Raw genomic sequence first — 8809 nt, 5'->3', positions numbered from 1 at the left:
TGAAAACTAATCAAGGAGAGGAGCAACTTACAACTAAGGAGAAACTTCCCAACAGTGAAGACAATTAACCAGTACAACAACTTGCCTTTAAAAGTTGTGTGTGCTTCATCCCTGGTTGTTTTTAAGAAAAGACTGGACAGCCACCTATCTGAAAGGGTATATCTCCTGCTTGAGCAGGGGGTTGGACTAGAAGACCTCCAAGTTTCCTTCCAGCTCTATTATAATTGATTGATTGATTAATTGATTGATAGATATATGAAATCAATTTTATCAGTTTATACTTTCTAGGATAACTTATCATTGTTAATCATCTCCGAAGCCTAATATCACAAAATGCAATGCCCATGATTCAGAAATGTTATTCCTGAAGTATCATGAAATGCTTAGAACATAAGTATAAATATATAAAAATATTTGTTTTCTGAGGTTTTCGCGGGTGTTTGTATGTAGGTCTTTAGTTATTCGGGTTTTCTACGCGGGAGAAAACCCGAATAACTAAAGACCTACATATAAAAATATGATTATACATTTCAAACATTATATATAATCCTTCTAACACTTGCAAAATGGTTTTGATAAAAATGCATACATTATAAAATTGACTCATTATGTGCTATCAAGTCCTTAAGCAACTACATAGATTTTCTCCATGAAAATGATCTGACCTAATCTGGTCTCCCAACAATGCATTCATTACCACTGTAACTGAGTCCATCTACCCTGCACACTATAAAAATTTCAAAAGAGATATTTTATCTTTTTTATTAGGGGAAGGTATTTGAAAAACTTATATGTGAGGAAAAAATGAATATGGAATGTGTATATTTTTGTAAATTTACATACATTTCATGAAATGAAGTAGTTTGTGCTATTAAAAAACGAAACAAATATATTCTCCCATGCCTACTTGGCATTATTATAGTTTTCCTGATTTGTTAATTAAGGTACTTCCTGAGTAAAGTTTTTAAGCACAGATGAAGAATGAACACTCAGAGGTTCTTATAAGACTCCAGTGATAGTGTAACACAGATGGTGGTGCAATGTTTCACGTATTCAAAGCAAACTCAGACAGAAAGATGATATATCTCTATCAAGAAACAGAGAACTGTAAGAATGATATGAAAAAAGAATATCCTATCCAAACACACATGCAGCGCCATATACTGTATGGCAATGGAAATAACTGGAATATCTTCAAGAATTTTTATTATATAGTCCTTTAAAAATAAACCTCCTCTAAAAAAAAATCAAATTAGCATTTTTAACAACTTTCAAGAGCAGTACTATTTTTGTAGTTTCACACTACAGAAGTTTCAACAGTGAGTTGTCTCACTGTTCTCCAATCTCTTTGTTGAAGTTTTTCCCCTTTGCAATTTTCTTTTCCAATTTAGGCACACCACAAATACACAACTCAAAATCTATTTGATGAACTCGTCTTAAGGAGGATTAAAAAGACATTGTACATACCAGGATACCAAACCTCTGGGGCTAGTTTACAAACGAAAACATTAATATCGCTTACCTTCTATTGGCGAAGTCTTCAAGTGTCTACAGAGGCCTTCCGTGTCCCCGTACGTCTCTTTAATTTTGACCACTCCTTCTGTTCCTCGAAGTTCCATAAGAGAACGGAGATCCTGAAGCGTACACCCAAATTCTCCTGCATGATTGGCCTCATTTCTTTGGTTCTTTGAATAAAAATCGCTGTTTGTCATGTCACCCATTGCTGATAATATTGCTCTGTTCAGTGTGCTATGTACAAATTAAAAATTTGTAAGGGTAAAAACTCAAGTTCCAGCCTAAGAACAAATCCACTTTATGCGAACAGTAACATGAGCAGAGTAAGCAATGAGTGATAGAAATGTCTCCCACCAGGTGATAGTCCACAAGATGGCTGTTTTCAAGATTGCAGTCCAATTCCACTCCATTCACTCTTTCCCATTATGCTGTATTTGGGCAGTTGGCATCTACATGGTCATTTCTTTTTTCAGACCTTAAGAAACAAAAAATGCATTAAAAGAATAAGCCAGACATGTAGAAATTCATTCCATCATATCATTCTGAAATGTGGCTGAATAGTACAACTTTAACCCAGAAGAACTGCTAACATTCTTACAGAGATGGCTCCATATATTTCTGTCATGCTAGCTGTGTCACTCAAAGCACTCTTTCCAGCTTCAGAAGCTAGTGTAACAGTCTTACTTTAATCAAGTCCCAAGAGCAACAGCTAAACGAAATGGCTCATGAATATTAATAAATAAGCCATTAGTCCAACAGCCTAGATGTGCCTCTGGTAGGAACTCTTGTTCAAACTGCTATATCAATCTTTCATCTGACAAAAACACCCCCCAAAAAATCCAAACAAATCCCACCACCCACTCAAGACTATGACTCATAAAAATCAATTGAATATTATTAGCTTATGATTTCATCCATTATAGAAACTATTTTTCGTTGCAAGGCAAATAAAACTGGAAAAGGAACATTTACATTTCCAACGTTGAATACATTTAAATATATCAAAGTTTGCCATGTTGACAGTCTCTGATAATAAAAACAAACAGAAAGAGGGAGATTTAAAAATACCTGAATGCCTTTAAGATAAATTTTATTCGACAAATAGAGTTGCTTTCTTTCAGCACCACTTTTTATTTAATACCCATAGCATGAAAAACTGAACATTTCCTGAAAACCCTAAGTAGAAAAATATGCCAACCTGATTTTAATGTACAATATTCAGGAATAATCATGGGTAAATTACAAGAGGCAGCAATTTAACAATATATTATGAAATTATGTTTCTCAGATATACTTGCTAGTGAGCGTCTTCCACATTCTCCATAACCAGCTATTCCACTTCATCACTGAGAGTTTAACTCTCTTAGAACTTTGTTTTGTTTAAGTGGAATACAGCCAGCGTACAAATTGAAAAGGGTTTGCTAATTGAAAAACAGACTTTTTAAAAAGTTAACACGAATTCATAATAAGAGACATTACCCATGTCCAGTAATATGCTAGTGTATATTTTATAATAAAGATACATTTTAAGGTGCATATAAAACACATGAAAGGTTATCAATTTTAATCATCCTAATAGAGCTCTGTGGAAATATCAGTAGCTGAATATAAAGTTTGAAGAAAAGTGTCTAAACCTCTAAATTACTATTTCATTTAATCCTGATGTTTTTTAAAAATAATCTCCTTCAAACAATCTTGACTGCTAAAGACTCTATGGATATGTTTATGCTGTTTTCTTAGTGACGATACAGAAGTACTTTACTGTTTCTTTCTTGAATTCAATTTTCCCAATTTAGCCTTCAGCCTTGGAATCTTTGGATGTCTTCCAAGCAAGCACTAACCAAATCTGACTCTCTTCAACTTTACGAGATCAGCAAAGATCAGCATGAAGATGACCCTTATTGTGACATTTAATCCAAAACTGGAAATTATTACAGAAACTATTCCTCTTCTAGTTGCATAGCTTCAAATTTCCTGCAACTCAGATGTCACTGGTTACTGTCTCTTAACAGTACCAAAGTGCTTGTATGTGTATGTGAACTTTGTAGGATTGAGAGGAACACCAGAAGCATAGCTGAAGGGAACATAACTGAACATAATTTGAGAAAATTATGAGAAAACATGATCAGATCTGTCTACATACTTTTAAATACTTTCTGATCAGCAAATGTTAGGTAAAATATGTAAGGATGGATCTTTTATTTCTTTGCCATTTTTCTGATCTAAATTCATGCATACATAGAGAGAGAGAGAGAGAGACAGACAGACAGACAGACAGAGAGCAATCTGCCTTTTTGTATACAGAAACTACAATTTACATTGACAATTTACACTGGATAACCCTGTAAGGTCATCTCTGATTGACAGTCATCCATTTATACTTCTAAATGGGTCTTTTTGAATAAAGGTTGAGGCAATGAGATTAGGTTGCAAGATATCACTAAATCCAAAAGCTTTACTATTTCATGAGGGTTTAAAATATTTACTGTAGCATGAAAAAAAAACTTCCACTGTCTGTTAAGCCTAATGAAATCAATGTAGAAGACAGACAGATGGCAAATATATGTTAGATATAAATGGTAGCATCAATGTCAGAAAAATATTTGATGTAACAAGAGTTTTTACTGAAAGCTAGGCTGCAAATACTAGACCCTTCCTTCATTAGCATTTCACTTTGGCTTTAAGATATATTCTTTTAATGCCACAATTCACTAATTTTAGAAGTTGTTCTACTGTGAACTCTCTTTGATGAAAATACTTGCTGGGATAAACTTGATTTGATTAGGTGTGGTGCCTCCAGCAAAGAAGCATTAACACTGTTCCAACTTTTCTAAAAGTACCATGTCATTTTGGCAGCCAACTTTAGGCATGCTACATGCTACAAAATAATTTGCCTGCTTAATATTTTATTTGAGAATCAATTAAATTTTAATCAACAAAGAAAAGGCAAAAGGGTATTTATTTCTTATTAATGTTTAAGAAACAATTGAAAATCTCTATATCAGATATCCTTAGGAAGATAATATACTGTTGTTTTGTAAGGTATATTCTCATATGGTAAAAGTGCACAACATAAATAGAACCTGATATGAAATCTGTATGAAGGGTTTATGAATTCTACCCCAAAATTTAGCAGTTTATTACAGTTGATCTAACTCATTGATCAGTACAATCACTTCAAAAATGTAGGAGTATTTCTTTATTCCTTTATTCCATTTATTTGCATCTGCTTCCTTCTAGGACTCTAGGAGGCTCACAATAAAATCACAATAAAATCAACAAACACTGAAATAACTAACATAAAACCTAACACGGCCTACAATTTTCAAACAATATTTCCAATTTTCCAAACTTCATTTTGTACAATGGTTTTTCCATTTCTACTTTAATTGCATATATACTTAATGTCACAATATTTATTTAATGATTCTTAGACAATGCTCCCATTTGATAACTTTTCTATTATGTTGCTACTAAGATTTAACCAACTTTCCTTTTTCTCCATGGTATGTCATGTTCCATTTTGTCCTTTTTTCCATCTTTTTTATTTCATTTTTATACTATTGAACTTGTATGATACTGACTCCCAATGACTCTGGGAAGCTCACATCTCATCCCATCTGTTCTCTAATGAAGCATTTGTTTCCTGGTACATGTACCATTTCTTCCTTAAATTTTTTAAAGTATTCTACTCAGAAAATCATTTCTCTTACCAATTCCTGTTTATTTTAATTTGTCTTAAATTGAATTCCATATGTACTTAATTATATTTGCAGAAAACACAGTATTTAAATTACTGTTATGATTAAAATAAAAAGCAATTTGATTAGGACTTTAATTATATGAAAGAAGTCTCTAAAATATTTACATTGCCAATCACATTTGGGGTTTTTTGTACTGAACATTTTCTCTTATGTATATCTGGAAAATAATTCTTATCAACTGTTTTCGAAAATTATCAATTTATTGGAATTCTTCTCTACTGTAGGATGTATCTCTTGTGTACTGGAGACTCTGAAATATCTTCCCTAAGTGACATTTATCTTTTATCATCTATCTGTCTGTCTGTCTGTCTGTCTGTCTGTCTGTCTGTCTGTCTGTCTGTCTGTCTATCTATCTATCTATCAATCATCTGCCTGCCTGCCTGCCTGCCTATCTATCCATCCATCCATCTATCGTCTATCTATCATCTATCTCTATCTACTTATCTATTTCTATGTCTATCTCTACCTATCTATCAATCAGTATCTATCATCTATCTATCATCTATCTATCTATCTTATATATTTATTATTTGAAATTGCCATCCATGTTGACCTGGTGATTTGGGGCAGCAAAGACAATAGATATAATAAGAAATGAGAAAATAAAAATACACACATAGTAAAAAAAAACAAAGAAGAAACATGGCAATTGAGGATAAGACCATCAACAATAAATTAGCAATAACTCAGACTTGAACTATCTCCCAGCTCCTAAGCCTGGAAAACCAGTAGATCTGGAAATCTTTCCAAAAGTTCAACAGAGTTGGGGCCAATCTAATCCCACTTGGAATGATATTTGAATGATTAGGCACATGATGGAAAAAGTGAAGCAAAACATATCCCTCCTGATGAACATAGTGGGGGAGTAGAAAGAGTTGAAGTAAAGGATGCTTCAAATATCCCCTCCACTCCCATTAATGGTTTTATATGTCATAGTCAAGACCTTGACCCCTACTTAGAAGTCTTCTGGGAGCCAGTGCAGTTTGTGAAGCAACCCATTATTGCTCATGCTACCATATTCTGGACTAACTGCAGCTTCCAGATATTCTTCAAGGGCAACACTGGGCAGAGTTATTGCAGTAATCCACATTGGGAAGCATAATGAGATGGGAATACATATAATGATTGTAACAGCAATACAGTACAAATAAATCATCATCCATCCATTCAGGCAAAAAGGTAAACAGCATGTTTTAAATAGAACCCTTGATACAACTGCAACAATTATTTCACGGTTAGAAGGACTTGATATGGGCTATGGCCTGAATGCATTATTTGCAACTATATTTTCATGAGGTACTTAGTGGATGATTAAAAGGCATTTTTTTTAAAAAAAAAAAATCTACATTGTTTGCCTTGGCCAAAGTTAGCTAGATGTGGCATATGTACTTTCTCTATTATTTGTGAAGTGCTTCAAATGAGATGCTGTACAAAGCACTTACACAGAAAAAAAAAGAGAAAAAATATTTCTTAAGTGCTTTTGGAACAAATATAAAGCTATAAACAAAATAAATTCCAACAACAAAAAAGAAACCAGAGAGGGGGAAAAGCCAGAAACCTTGCAGAAGATTTACTAGAAAGAGGTAAGAATCGGTCTTTTTTTTTTTTTTTTTAAAAGGCTATTGAGCTCAATACAGAAGTAACTGGCAGGGTGCTATGATGTTTGAATGACTTGATTAATATATTATGGTTGCATTTTATAGGTTTTTAATCTATTTTTAATGGTTCGTTGTGAGATGCTCAGGATTAAATATGGACATAAGCAGCCATATAAATTTTCTATATAGATATTGTTAAGAGAGACTCAGGCTTGTGTCTTGTGTTGGGACACTCAAACTGAAGTTGGTGTGCTGCTTTCATAAACATTGTTACTTAGATTCTACACTTTTCGCAATTCAGTCTTCAAAGTTTTCCAGGATATTTAGGGGACAGATTTGAGATTGCAATGCATTGTTAAGATATAAGCGTGTGAACAATGTTTCATCAATTACATGGTTGCTTAATCCCTGTTCCTCATGGCTTATTACCTCTTGAGTGCTTGCTGGGTCCAGAAATTATAAATTTCTCCTTAAGAGAAGAACCTCAACCTCAGGGGAAAAAAAAAGGCTCTCCTGGAAAAAAATCATTGGCTCTGAATAATTATATGATCAACAACCTTTTCTTTGGCAAGTTTTCAAATGACTGAATGACCGATAAGATTCAGACACTCTTGGATGATCCCTTTCAATATTTGGCATCTATATATAAACATTCAATGTTCCCCATTATAACAGTTTGTAATCCTATTTCTGTGGGTCAATCCAAATTATTGTGGAGATGAGCAATGCTTTTGACCAATTCCATTAGTGTGTTTTTTAAAATGTTATCCCTTTATTTTGAAGGAAGGGGCAAAATTTGAGGGGAAGACATGAGAGGCAGTTAGATCAGAGTTATTACAAGCAGAGGAAGATATTTTGGGAATTTGAGGAAAGATTGCTCACAAAGTGACAGGACCAATGGTTAAGATCAATCCACTTTCCAGCCTTCACTATTCATCCCCAATGTCAAGACCCAGGCTGTAGACTCTGGCTGTTACTATTGAATGTCAGGCCAATCTGTACAAGATCTTCCTCATTATGGTTTGACTGTGGATGGGTTAGCTGACAGGATAAGGGAGGAGTGGGCATCAGCACTGTTCATCAGCTCTTTTCTAGTCATCTGGTGCTTTTCCTATACTTCATGAACTGTGAAAGATTACATTCAGTGGCTCCAGAATTTCATTTGCCAACTCCTTCAAAACCCTGGGATGAAACCCATCTGGCCCAGGTGTTTTCCACTCATCCAGGATAGTTAGGTATTCTCTTACTAATTCCTTGCATATTTTGACTTGTATACCTGTTCTACCTCTCCTAGCGCCCCTTTTGATAGTTTGGGTGTTTTATTTTGCAGACATAAAGAAGGAAGGAATTAAGCAGTTCTTTTTCCCTCCTGCCTATCATCCTTCTTGCTATCTGCTCCCATTAGTGGACCTATTGTTTCCTCTACTTTCTTCTTGTTCCTTACATAGTGAATTTTTATTTTTATTATTATTATTATTATCATCGTTGTTGTTGTTGTTATTGGCATTAGTTGCTAGTTTTAGTTCTTTCTGGCTTTTAGCTTTCCTGACTCTTTCCTTGCAGATTCAGGCTATTTGTTGATGTTCTGCTTTATTTATGCATCCCTCCATTTTTTATAGTTCACCTTTTTTGTCAGAGAACTCTCTATGCAACCATGTTGGTCTCATCTGATGTTTTTTGTTTTCTCACTAATTACTTCAAACACCATTTAAATAATGATTCCAAATGTGGCCTTTCATAAATTGTAGCTCTTTCAAGCATTTTTTTACCTCTTTTTTCCCCGATGTAGTTTTATAGATTTTTGAGCAAATTAAGAAAACTGAGATCCAGAGGTAGGATTTCTTGTGCAAAGTCTTACATAATGTCCTGCCATTTGATTAGACAACTGTTTCAGTAAAAGAGTCACTATCAGAATTTTTCTTCTGGTATGCA

The 8809-nt window shown here is 34.0% G+C and overlaps 1 pseudogene; it reads right to left on the bottom strand.

The window, feature by feature from the left end:
• Positions 1–1522: 1522 nt before the first annotated feature.
• Positions 1523–1977, bottom strand: LOC107293119 (annotated as a pseudogene).
• Positions 1978–8809: the final 6832 nt, after the last annotated feature.

This window comes from Protobothrops mucrosquamatus, unplaced genomic scaffold, assembly GCF_001527695.2.
Source record: "Protobothrops mucrosquamatus isolate PMUCROS unplaced genomic scaffold, P.Mucros_1.0 scaffold1507, whole genome shotgun sequence".
In the NCBI taxonomy this organism is placed as follows: Eukaryota; Metazoa; Chordata; class Lepidosauria; order Squamata; family Viperidae; genus Protobothrops; species Protobothrops mucrosquamatus.
This window is presented reverse-complemented; position numbering and strand designations above follow the sequence as displayed.